Source organism: Tyto alba, unplaced genomic scaffold (genome assembly GCF_018691265.1).
Source record: "Tyto alba isolate M040663 unplaced genomic scaffold, T.alba_DEE_v4.0 Super-Scaffold_1000006, whole genome shotgun sequence".
Lineage (NCBI taxonomy): Eukaryota > Metazoa > Chordata > Aves > Strigiformes > Tytonidae > Tyto > Tyto alba.
In genome coordinates, this window is record NW_024881272.1 from 16,604,882 (window position 1) to 16,617,826 (window position 12,945).

A 12,945-nucleotide genomic window follows, 5' to 3' on the forward strand; every position below is an offset into this window, starting at 1 on the left:
ATGGAAACCTATTATCTAGCAAAGTGTTGATCTACTTCTAGAGCAATTAGCATGTTTACAGGCTCTTCCGCTAATAAAACTACACTATTGCTTATGTAATGGTGGGGGAAAGAAAGAGAAAAGAAAAACACAAGGAAAATTCTAGTTATTCTGGTGTGTCAGTTTTTTCTCTATTCATGCTTTACTGAAGGGTTTCAGATCTTTGTTTCGGTCTGTGCTAGATTCTAGTTCTCTATTCTCTTTACTAACTTCAGCTTAAAATTTTGTTGATGTCTTTTCATCTGGCTGGTTGTAGCTTCTGCTTTTCTTCCTCTACTGCATCTCACATTTTTCTCTCTGTCCCTTTCTTATTAATATGGAGTTTATTTCCTACTTTTTGAAAATACTTTTAGAAAGAATTCTCTAGAAGTGGAGGAGTCTATGAATTTGTAAGGGGGAAAGTGAAAAGTAAAAGGACAAGATGGTTTGAGGAGAGGGATAAACCAGAGTTGTTTAGGTATACCTAGAGAGAGAGGATGACTTCAGTGCAATAAAATTTAAAAATATCAGAATTAGCAAAAACAGCTTAGGAAACTTCTCACATTACTCTGTCCGTGAAGTCTGGGAACCATCAATAATCTCTAACATTTCAGTGAAGGGAAGAAGAGCTTTCAGAGTGATTTTCCTTACAGTTAGGAAGCAGAAATCCTCAAGTGCAGCGTTCTTGACTGGTGTTCACTGTCTTTCTGTGCAAAGGTCTGTATGTACACCCATGCCCAGCCATGTCATTAGAACTGAGAGCAGAAAATTTCCTTATAATGTTAAGTATCTTACGGAGATATTTATTTATATTGTAGTTTAATATACTTGTGAGACTTTAATAGTCCTTTCACAACTACACACTTAGAACGACTACTGTGTTACAGACCGGTGTACTACTTTCATCAGATTTGTGGATGTATCAGCTAATGTTAGTGTGACTTTTAAGATTAACATGCATACTTGTGTGCTAATAAACTTCAGGCTTTATAATACAATGCTGTCAGTCTTGAAACTTGCTTACCCTCTTGTTCCAACAGAGAACAGACCCTCCCCCACAGCCTAAATATGCTCATTTTGAAAGACTGTCTATTTAACAAGGCCTCCAGGACAGGAGATGAGCTAGGTTCTGGTTTACTTTCATTTTGTGGAGTATGACTGCCGATGTACAGGTCTCTGTTACATTTGCATGCAGATTTACTATTGTATTGTAAACACTTAGAATATCTTTGAACTAGATGGAGTATAAATGAAGGAAAATATATCAAAAGAGAGCTGCTGTTACTACTGCACAGAGTTGTAAATGAGCTGTTCCTGCCACCTTTTACTCTTCCAATGAGAATACTAAAGCTTCAGAGAGATACCAGAGGAAAAGTTTGATGAGATAAACTTCAGTGCTCAAAAGCACTGAAGCACTCATTTGAGGTTGTACTGCGTACAGCATAAAATTTGTGATGAGCAGTTTATCTGGTAATTGCAAAATTATAGACATGGCACAATCAAAGGCAAAGCAATACTTCAGGTAGAAGCCCAGTGTTTCACCTGCAGTGTGTTGGGATTTTAATGCAATTAAAGATACACTTGTGTCACTCAACAGGTGTTCAGATGTTGGTGTAAATTCAGGGCTTGGCTGAAGCAATAAGCTTTGCTCTGAATTGCAGCTGAGTTCCTCTAAGTCACTCCTGAGAACTGAAGTTCTACTTGATGCTGTCCTATAGGGCAGCAGTATGGATTGTCCTGTCTCTGAGCTGGTGCTGTGTTATTGCAGCAGATGGCTACATAATATGGTGAGGCAAGGCTGGAGAGCCTTCTGATGAAGAGGCTCAGTGCACACCACAGCGTTGATGGAAGCTTGTTATGAGGAATGCCACATACAGAAGTCAGCAGGTAAGGAAAGCTCAGTAGTGATGACTGAGAAATTAATAGAATCTAGCCTTTGTTTAAAGGTGGTTCATGGTTTGAATGCAGTAGCACTGCATCAAGGAGTAGGAGGGGAACAGGGACTGGAAATAAATCCTTTTGGCTATCTGCAGAAAGACCAGTAAAACTGTTGTGTAGACAGACTTGGTAAAGCATGAAGTTTTCTACCACAAAATTAATCAAAAATACTTTGAACAAATTTGAATTGGCATCGCAAGTTTAGACTGGCTCAGCATTTTGTGTTATCTACCTGTGGTGTTTTTATCTGGCTCTAGGAATCCTGACACTACCTTTACCATATCTTCAAAGGTAAAGGAAATAGTTCTTTGTTTATCAGACTTGCTCTGTGTCACAAAACACTACTGGTAGGATTTTTGTGGGTAAACTCAGATGACTGAAAGAAATTCCTGACTCACCACCAATGTTTTCTAGAACCTAAGTATCTTAACATTTCAGCTAGTTAGCTCTTTGGGTTCTAGGATCTAGTAGAAAATAAGATACTGCTTTTTGCACATACAATTAGATGCTATAATTTAGTCAGTAAAGGATCTGTCTGACTCTTAAGGGCAGATTGATTTACTAAAAAAGTTGATGAGATTATGACCCATACTGCCCTTTATGGCTGAGCTCCCTGTAAAGCAGCTTCTGAACGGTTGCCATTTCTAGCACAAGTTTTCATGATACTCAGAATTATTTTTTTTTATTGATATCTGTTTCATTGCAAGTTACCTAGTCTTGTGAGTTCTAACCCTAAATATTATGTAAGCAAGAACATTCAGTTTAGAAGAGAGAGGAGAACATCAATCTAAAATTAAAATAGAATTTAGGTTAAAATTACACTTGTTCGTACTTTGTGCAGAGTGGTCTATAGATCATTGTCACTGAATACAATAGTTTATTTTAATAAATCTGCTTATTTGGACTTGATAATCTTAAAGGTCTTTTCCAACAGAAATGATTTTATGATTACTGATCATCTTTAAGAAATGCATTCCTTTTCCTGTGTAATTATAAGTTGATTAAAAAAACAAATCAGCAAGTTCTTTTGCTTTCTGAGGGGGTTGAATTTACAACTAAATTATTTTTTGATTCAGAGTTATTTCTGTTATTGCTTATTATGCAGCTTTATGAAGTATATTTGGAGGTAGCAGCTAGTGTGTTATGTTCTGCTCTAAACACGTAAACAGTTCTTATCACTCCATTATCTTTGCTAGGTAACCAGGCATCTTAAGCAGTAGTTGTTTTTGCCATTCACTTGCTTTAGTAATAATACCAGGATTTTTTTCTAACAAAATACGATTTGTGATTATATTAGTTAGCTTTGCTTTATAAGGAAGAAATATTTTTATTTCAAAGTAATTTACTGTAAAAAGTTACAAAATAAGCATTTTGTGGTAAATGAAAGCACCATGGCTTATCATGAATGTGTTTTTCTTGTTCTCTTAGATCTTATCATTAAGTGTATTTTGTCACCGGGATCCTGTTTGTTAGTTTTATCAGATTCAGTTCATAACTATAACAGTTATAATCCAAGTAATCAATATGAAGTATTTTGTCTAGTAGCTTTTCCTCTTAATCCATTATTTCAATAAATAGTAGTTTACATTAGGGATTGTGCTTGAAATTGTAAAATAAAAGTCAACAAAAATGAGTGGATAAATGGCTAGGGAAATGTACCAGGCATGGTTTTGCAGTTTGCTTCTCACTCCTCCCTCTCAGTCTCTTCCAGTTGTTAACTACACAGTGCAGAAGTCTAGGGCAGCCAAGCAGTAATACATGTGTGTGAGAGCAAAAGTAGGTTGCAGAGTAGCGAGGCCAAAGACTACTAAACTGTGGCAGAAAAGGAAAAACAAAATTCAGATAAACTGAGACTTTTGTTCTAATCCATTTCAATACAAAATCAGGTGGGTTTGCTCATACCACCTTTATTCAGTGCCTTAAGCTAAAAATGTTGATTTAGCTCTGGCATATGTAAAGAGTGCCAGTACAGTACTTCCTTTTGTTATATTGCAACGTAAGGGTGTAATGATGCAGAGAGCATGTGTTTGTCCATTTGTCGTAATTTAGGAAACACACACCTGAGTTCTGTTTTGTTTTTATTAGTGCTGCCTGCTGCCAGTTTGATTCCAATCAGGAGTCTAATTTGGTTGATTAGCACTCAATTCCTAGGGTTAATTTGTCCTGTGAATATCTCAGCCTTTTTAAAAAAGTTATATTATTTGTAGAACAATTTGAAAGAAAGACCTAAATTTACCATAAAGGTTCAAGCACTAGAAGGCAAATAAAAAGCATATTGTTATTAAACAAAAAATTATGGGGCCTGATTCAGGAGTTCTGTATGAGCAGCATTATTTAAAAAAATATTGCAGGTTTACTATTTCCTTCCCATTCTGAAGGGCAAAAGAGGTGAAGGCAAATCTATTCTATGATAAAACATTTCAGAAACCTATTGCAATAGTGACTAGTAGTTAAAGAACTTGAGACAGGCTCTTTATTTGAGTGGTCTTGAATCTGCACATTTTTTATAAATGCACACTCTGCGGGGGGGGCCAGTTGTTCTCTTTTGTAGAAGAGGACCATTTCACATGTCCAGTTTAGAGTTTGATCACACAAACAGTAAATTTGGTGCAATGAAGGTAAGTAACTTCTGGGTTGATATGGCTAAGGAATTGCAAGGAGCAGGACTAGAATGTTTTAAATTGGATTAGTCTGTAGCAAAATTGCAATCATAACTAATTTCATTTTTTCTTGATCCTCTCTCCCCACTGAGAGCTTAGCATGCTAGCTTTAACCAGATTTCTGATTATATGGCATATGCATTTACAGTCTGTTACTGTTCAGTACATTATAGGCTCTGGCTGTTCAAGCTGAGAAGCAGCTGTAGAGTCTTTTCAACAGTGCACACTGGCTTAAGTTCAGCATTGTACTAATGCTTATGCTGCTTGTGATTGGCTTCAGGTGCAGGTAGAATGAAGTCCCATCTGGCTACAAAAGACCACACAAACATACAGAAAGAGGAAAGACTGACTAGGCTGTAGTGATCAACACTTTCTGTTAAAGTGCTTGATGATCTTAGTTCTATTTATTTGTTTGCCTAGAGTCTGTGTCACAGAATTACTGTTACAATTAGCCCTAGTCTTCAAAATATCTGCTAAATTATGTGTACTGAATGAATTTGAAGATTTGTACTTGTCTTTTCTGGTGAGATGCTAGATTTGTTAATACTTAATCTCTTGATTGCTCTCAGATCACCTGGCAAGGCAAATCTGACCTGCATCAAGCATGAACATTTACCATTTCTGTCAGTCAATAAGTATACACAGTACACTATTCATGTTAACTTCAGGCCAGTTGTGGGAGGATGGACAATAACTAATCTGGGCATAGAGTTAGGGAATTGACAATATGCTAGATCAAGTCTTGTTAAAGTCTGCAAGAGCAAAGTGACACTTCCAAAATTCTTTGAACTAATTTGCACTAGTAGAGCAGGTGTGTGCCAGATCTGCACTCCAAGTGAAATGCAAGAACATCTGCATGAAATCAGACCAAAAGTGTATCAGTCTCTTCATAGGACAAGGTTATGCCTATAAAAGTGTTGTAAGAAAGTAAGTATACAGGGATACTTGTAACCCCAGGATATTACCAGAGCTATTGGCAGTTAATCGTGTAAGGATTTTCAGAGATTTTAGTTGTTTCTGTGTCTTTGTTTTAAATAGTTTTTGATTTTGTTGGTTTTTTTTCTCTGTACATACTGTCTTTTAAACTCATTTATACTTTTGCTACCCAGAACATCTGTGACAGTATGTTCCCATTGAATAAGACTGTATGAAAAACTGCTTCTTCTGGTTTAGATCTTCTGCTTAATAATTAAAAATATGTTGAGATTATGGAGGAAGTTGCACTTCCTTTATGGATGGTAGATGAAGGGTAGTTCGTCTGTGCCTTCCATATGCAGTGCATAAATAGCGATGAGCTACTGTCTTATTTGTTTCTTGTAAGCTACTGGTGATAAATATTAGCTACCTACCACCTGAAAATACCTGGTTTGAAGTCTGACATAAGGATGAAGTAACTCAGTGTTTGTGGTATTTGTGAAATGTCTGGAAAACAGAACCGTATCACAAGGAGAAAACCAAATAGATATATTCCATATAACTGAATTATTCTGACACTATAGTTTGAGTAGGTGTTAAGGCACACTCTTTAATTAGGTGTGAATGACAATCTGCTGTGTGGTTACTGAGTTGCTGAGTCAGTATGTATTTAAGTCTCAATTGGTATTTTGTAGACGTAAACTTTAGCCAGAACAGCATATATAAATTGAGTAATATTTTGTTTGTTTCTCTGTAGACTGTAATAGATTTGCTAGATGTTGAACTGACCAAAAAATCCAGGTTAGAAGTGTCACTTGAGTGCCTAGCCTGGCAACAATAGTTATGCTAATGATTTCTTTTCAAATAATTCAGTATCCTTAAGTTTTTCACAACAATTTTTCAAAATTTTACCAAAAATATTTTTATTATGATAGCTTAAAACAATGATTTGAACAAGGAGACATGAAGCAAATCAGAGATTAAAATAAATGAATGAGAGTATTGGTAGTCTGCTCAGTACATTGTGTGATACTGCATATTCCTACTAACTCTGTCTGCTGAGCTATTATTGTAAAAACCACTCCTCTAGGTTCAGGCCAAACAGCATGTGTAATGTCTGTGACAGTTTGAGCCCTTGGAGATGGAATTAGTTGAACAGAGTAGTCTATTCAGATAAATGTAGGGGATTCATTCACATGGAAATAATTCCTGGCACAGTTGATGTAAAGTGTGAGTGAAAGAGGAAACAAAAAGGAGCCAGAGGGCTGTGCGGGCTGCGCTCCCAGAACCAGTACATCAGCAGAGCTTCATTGTTCATGATACATGTAAGTTACTTTACATCACATCTGTCTCACCCAAAGTTTTACAAGATAGTGCTGAGACATAGTCCTGCAGTAAAAGATTGCTTTAAATTTATTTGAAACCTGATTCTCATTTATGTGTATAAATAAACCGTGTTATGGCATTATAACAGCAAACTTTAAAGTGAAGTGATTTTCATCTTCCTTTAAAAGCCCATAGATGTATTTCTATAGTACTGAAAAGTTGGATGAATCTAGTTTAAATCAGTAAAGAGGGTAGAAAATATGCAGAGCTAGCTGATACCAGCAAAAGCCTGGTATTATACCTAGGAAATCTGTATTTTTCTGAATTTTGCTGTCAGATGTGCTTCCACTAGGAGGAGTTGTCATCATATACTTATGCTGTAACAGTATCAGAGTATCAGACTTGTGCTTTAATTATTTAATTCATTTGATGGAAAATGCAATTGCTTATAGTTACAATATGAAGTATCAATAAAATTCACCTATATCTGACTGGCTTGTTGTACTTACTGCTAATTGATATCAATATAAACATGAAAGGAAACTTGCAGCTTGTGATATCTTACAAGCAAACTTATGTTTGTCATTTGTATTTAGGGCAAAAATTGAATCAATTTGCTAGAGATCACAATTTATTTTTAATTTCATGTTTTCCATAGAATCCTGTGATAATCTGAAACTCTGAAATTCTCAAGTTATGTTTAAATAGCCACAGTTAAGGGAAAAGCTTGAAATTAAATGCCAGGATGTCTAGAAAGTCCAAGAAAGAGGCAAGAGGGGAAAAAGTTAAATCTCATGTATGCAGTCAGGATTTTATGTTGTTTTTTTGTTTAACATGTTGCAAATACTGATTATGATTTAAAATATGCTGTGTTAGAAGTTATAATGGCACATACTTGTGTTTACAGTTTAAATTCAATGTAAAGCAGTTACTGCTTGGATTTAAGTGCTTCCTTTGATCTGTTTGCCACTCAGGTGTTGCAAGACAGTGGGTACACTTGCAACAAAACAAGTTTTAGTTTGTTTCTCATACTGTTTCCAGTACTCATCTCTTCATCAAATCATGAAATATGATTCTAGTAAAATGTGTGTTTTGGTAGTTTTTTAGCAATACAGCTTCTGCATAGATTCCTGTGGGATAAAGAGACAGAGACCCTAATCAAGCCTGTCCTTCAATTAAGAGAAGGGGACTGCTTAGGACACGTATGAATTTGGTGTGTTTAAAAGACTTTCAGATTGTTCTAGAGCTAAAGAAAACAGATTACTTATCACAAACCAGAACTGAAGTTTTCTGTGCAGTTTTACTATTTTTCTTGTCTAAGGCCCTTGATTTTTGCACTGAATCAGACAGCTACAGTGACTTACAGTGCTTCCACTCCCCAATTGTCTTCCCCATCCCTCTGCTGTAATTGTTTCCACAACACAGTTGGCAGAAATAAGAAAGTCTGTGCCTTGTTTGCTTTATTTCACAGTCCAAGATGGATTAAAAGGCTGTATGTTTGCATGCAGGCTGTGATCTGGATGGCAAAGGAATCCATAACCTGCAGCAGAATTCGAGATATGTAATGTCTCGGATTCACACTTTTGTTGTTTGACCAGTTTCTCATCGTTGCTTGTTTTGTGCCAGCACAAGTTTTTCTGTGGCCGTACAGTGAAGGAAATAAGAGAGCTGATTTGACTTGAAATAACAACCCCTTTCTTTGGGTCCCTCTCTTTGACAGATCAAGTCTCTGATCCCCTTCACTGAATGGTCAAGCAAATGCTAGTGCTGGCACTGCAAAGAAATCAGTGCAAGGGAGAAACAAGCACCTTGAGCTGGAAGCTAGTAGTAAATGGTAGCTACATAAACTGGCTTCAGCAATGCTGCCACCAGACATGCAACCACAGCTGAAAGCAACTGAAGACTAATGGATGTAGTCAAATGAATTTGACAGAGAAAAGCAAAGCAGTGTTTAGACAATCTATTGGAATACGAATACATTTTTTCTCTATTCATTTTGATGGCTTCTATTCACATTTCTTGAAAGCACGGTAGCTAAATGCTTGCTAGAACTATATGAAAATTCTTCTTTTACAATATATTAAGTGCACATTTGTCACAGACAATATATTTCCATGTCTGTGGACAACAAATTTCCGTATTCTATGTGGACAGTACAAGTAAATACCAGTTTATGCTAGTTTATGAGATTTTGCTGTATTCCAGAGTCTAAATTCAATGAATTTTAATAAGGTCTGGGTAGAAGAAAAAAAAGGAGAAATAGGATTAAACACAAATAAAAAATTAATATCAGTTAGCCAGAGACCTTGGACAATTTGTTTTGGTTTGATCTAAAACATATGTTATTACTGAAGTTTTTTGATTTATCTGCCGAAGTAAAAAAAAAATAAAAAATAAAAAAAAAAATCTTTATTTGCCTCTACAGCACAGACGAAGGCAAAATTTAAAATGCAGATAGATTTCTAAATTTTTTGAGAATGTGATGTACAACTTCACAGTAGTTTAACAGTTTGTCAGCCATTACTGTACACTGCCTGCAGCATGGTGTGCTCTGTGCAAATGCATAATGCCTTTGGAGTTGTCTAATTTATTTATTTAGGCAGGTAATATTTAGGATACCAGTTGCTTTGACTCTATCAATTTACCTCAGATTACTTAAAACTTCAGTGAGTATTTGTTTGCATTCTCCATATGTACAAATGCATTTATTTTAAATAGGCAATGTGACTCATTACAAAGGAATGTCAGTCTTTGAATCCATTTTAAATTGGTTATCTAAAGGAGAAATTGTCCATGTTTTCTTCTGTGTTTCAGTAAAAATGACCACCAATCAAAATAACACACTGTAAAAAAGTATAAATCTAATGATGGTAAATTCAGCTGTGTGATACTATTTATGAAAAAATTATATTTTTATAATAAAGCTAACTGTAGATAACACCTTGCTAGTTCTAGCCGATAACATTTGCATTGAAGGTTAATGTTCAGTAATCTGTCCTTTTAGTTTTCTTTCTTCTGTTCAGTTAATCTCTCCCAGCACAGTATAATAATTAAGAAAGTAAGTACATCAGATACATGGTTTGACTGATATTTTAGAAATTGCTAATTACTATTACCTATGCTTTTTGACAACTAGATATTTTAATTGTAAGACTGCATGTCTTTTCCTTTCTGTAGTATGACCAACACTAGAAAGGAGTCAACTAAGTACATTCCTTATGTTCTTTTTGTGGTCAAGCTTACTGAATGCCTGCTCATGCTCCCTCCCCGCCACCCCCACTCCCCTTTCCCGCTTCACCCCCGATATGTATGTTTCCAAATTTTTTCAGAGATCTATTCAGTTGGCTGTTCCACTGCATTCACATACTGCCTTATGGAAATAGCTTGACCTCATATTTTCTCCTTTTCCAGTACTGTGATAGCACCTTGGCTCTTTTACTAGTGTTTTAACTGTGCATGCTTGCATGTTACAGAGAATAATTTTATGTCACATCTGTTTCATAAAATGCAGAAGACATTAATAATTTAGGTTCAGACTGTATGGATGTAATTAGTTTCCAAGAGAAATAAGTATTTACTTCACTTTACTAGGCCACAGGTTTTCTGAACTTAAATTGCATATCTTTATGTTGTCTTAAGTAAAATAATTGGATCATCTGCATTTTTTTTCCATTATTTTCCTTATTTCTTATCTTCTTTCTTATCTTATTTCTACGTGTTACAACAGGAATTTATCAGAAGTACTACTTTGATCACTTTTCTTGGTTTTATTTTGTTAAACTATCACTGTTGTAAGAAAATTAACCTTTTTTTACATTGTATTCTTATGCTTTCTTTTTCCCTCTCCACCCTTGATCCCCTTTGTATGTATTTTTTACAGAGGTCACATACTCATCTATGACATTTTCTGATGTAGGTAATTCTTCCCTTTTAAGATGTTTTTTGATGGAAGTCTAGAGATGGAATCTGATTGTAGTAATTATTACATGAGGGGTATTTGTTGCCCATTATTCCTTTTCTTGCAGAGTTAACAAGAACTTTAAGGGTTTGCATATTGTTCCTATCTGAAGAAAAATAAAGTGGTAGCTTATCTTTTATGTCATCCAGTTTATATGCAATGTACCAGGCTCTGTTTCTGTGAATACAAGAGGACTGACACAGTAGGGAGAAGGAGTTTCTTTAGTTTCTCAGTCCTTTCAGCCACAGTCCTTGGCCCAAGAAGTGCTTTTTCTGGACAGTCGAGTGTGCAGTGACAGTATTTGATCAGTGTCTGATGCTTTGATTCTGCTGATGGATTGCTTTTCAGGTATTTCTGCTGCTTCTGTCTCTTGCCCTGTCTTACAGATGCCTTTCCCTTTTGGCTAGCAGAAAAGATGGGGATGGTTTTATAATATACTGGTTTTGATCAACACATTACCACCCTATAGTGTTATTAGACTAGAAGAACCATGCTTAATTCTTAACTAGAAAAAAATTATTTAAGGCAGTAGGCTAGAACAATATCGAAGAAATTATGGCAGTTTACCATTACTGTATTAACAAATTCTGGAGAAGGTGGTTACTTTTCTTACTGAGATGTTATCACTGCCATAGAGATGAAAAAAGCTTTGGGTCATTGACTGGCGTCTTTTGACTCTCCCACTCTACATTTAGTATTGCTTTTACAGAACAGTCAGCTTCTGAGATTTTTCCAAAATACACAGATTTACCATCTTAAACTGTACTGAACATGCTTTACACTTGGCAAATTGTTTAAAGAAGGAAGAGGAGAAATAGAATTATGGCCCGGGCTGCAAAAGGAAGTTCTTTTGTATTAAGCTGGTAAAATCTCTGAGGGATGGCATCACAAACATGATGATCACTTCCAGCTTTTCTAGTTTTTCATTCTACTGCCTTCAGAAACTGACACTCCAATGGCAGAAACTTTCTGCCATTCAAACGTGCATTGCCATAGAACATTCAAGAAATACGTATCTGAATTGCTTGCTTAAGCATGAATAGTTAAGATGTGATCAGCAAAGAGAGCAGACCTTTGGTCAGTGTTATTAGTGCCACAATACAGGACCTGAGGTGTACAGAATGTTGTATGGGAAGGTCGGGTTTATTGAGGCTGTAATTTAGAGACTTTGTTGATTTCCCTGATGCCAGAGGAAAATAAAGGTGCATCTGAAAATGAAAGCAAGTCTGAGTACATCTGAAAACAAAACTGATGGGCCCTTGATGCAAGAGAGCTAGTTAGGAAGGCATGGCAAGTTCGAATGATTAAAATCCTTAAGAAAACTCATGCACATGTCCAATAAATCATTTTTTCCTGGTAAATGGTTGTGTTAGAGCAGGAGGCTAGTCTTAATTTGGAAGTACAGTACAAGTAAATTTTACCAAAGTAGGAGAGGCACAGTAAGAGAAATTACTTTCCAGATGAGATGAAATTGCTGTCACTGCTGACTCACCTGAGGAATTTTGGAGGGGACAGGATTACACCATGATATATTGCTTTCTCCTTGACATATTACAGCCTGAGACCCCAAGGGAGACTGAAAACGGAGGATGAATTGTTGGGCATGGAATACTTACTGTATCTACACAGTGATTTGGAGATACTCAGCCTTGGTGTCTTTGTAATACACACGTAACGGCTCTGAAAAAATTACAGTGAAGCTAATTTGATGAAATCACAGCTGTGAATTAAGAATCTGTAACTACATATCACTTAGCTTGTGTCTGGAGTATTATAAGCCAACATCAGCAGCAGAATATTTTGATAGTTCTGGGATATTGTGTAAGAGGAAAGAAGAAACAGTAGGGAAAAATCTATGGATGTGTCAAAAAAGACTTAACAGCACAAAACTATGTCATAAAATAATCACATTCAGAGGTGTAAATGCAGCACATTTGAAAGCAATGCATCTTGTATCTCTTTGTATCTCATCATATAAGGTTGTTATTTTCTGCTTGCACTTGAATTTCCTTTTGTATGGGGGCTTGGAGGTGGGGGGGTTATTAGTGGGGGTTTTTTGTTTGTTTTGTTTTTTTAAAACTTGATATAAATTAATAACAGAACAAATGCAGCTGGCCAAGTAAGATTAGA

At 35.9% G+C, this 12,945-nt stretch overlaps 1 protein-coding gene across 3 annotated transcripts in view; it reads left to right on the forward strand.

Annotated features, from left to right (window-relative positions):
- Positions 1-12,945, forward strand: part of BCAR3 (BCAR3 adaptor protein, NSP family member) — a 112,370-nt gene that overhangs the window by 20,685 nt on the left and 78,740 nt on the right. The window contains exon 1 of one of the 3 annotated variants that reach the window (XM_033000915.2): positions 6,842-6,856. The exons of the other annotated variants lie outside the window; for them this stretch is intronic. The gene's annotated coding sequence lies outside the window, so the exon portion shown is untranslated. Of the gene's footprint in view, positions 1-6,841; positions 6,857-12,945 lie in introns of those variants that run through there. 3 annotated transcript variants of the gene reach the window in all.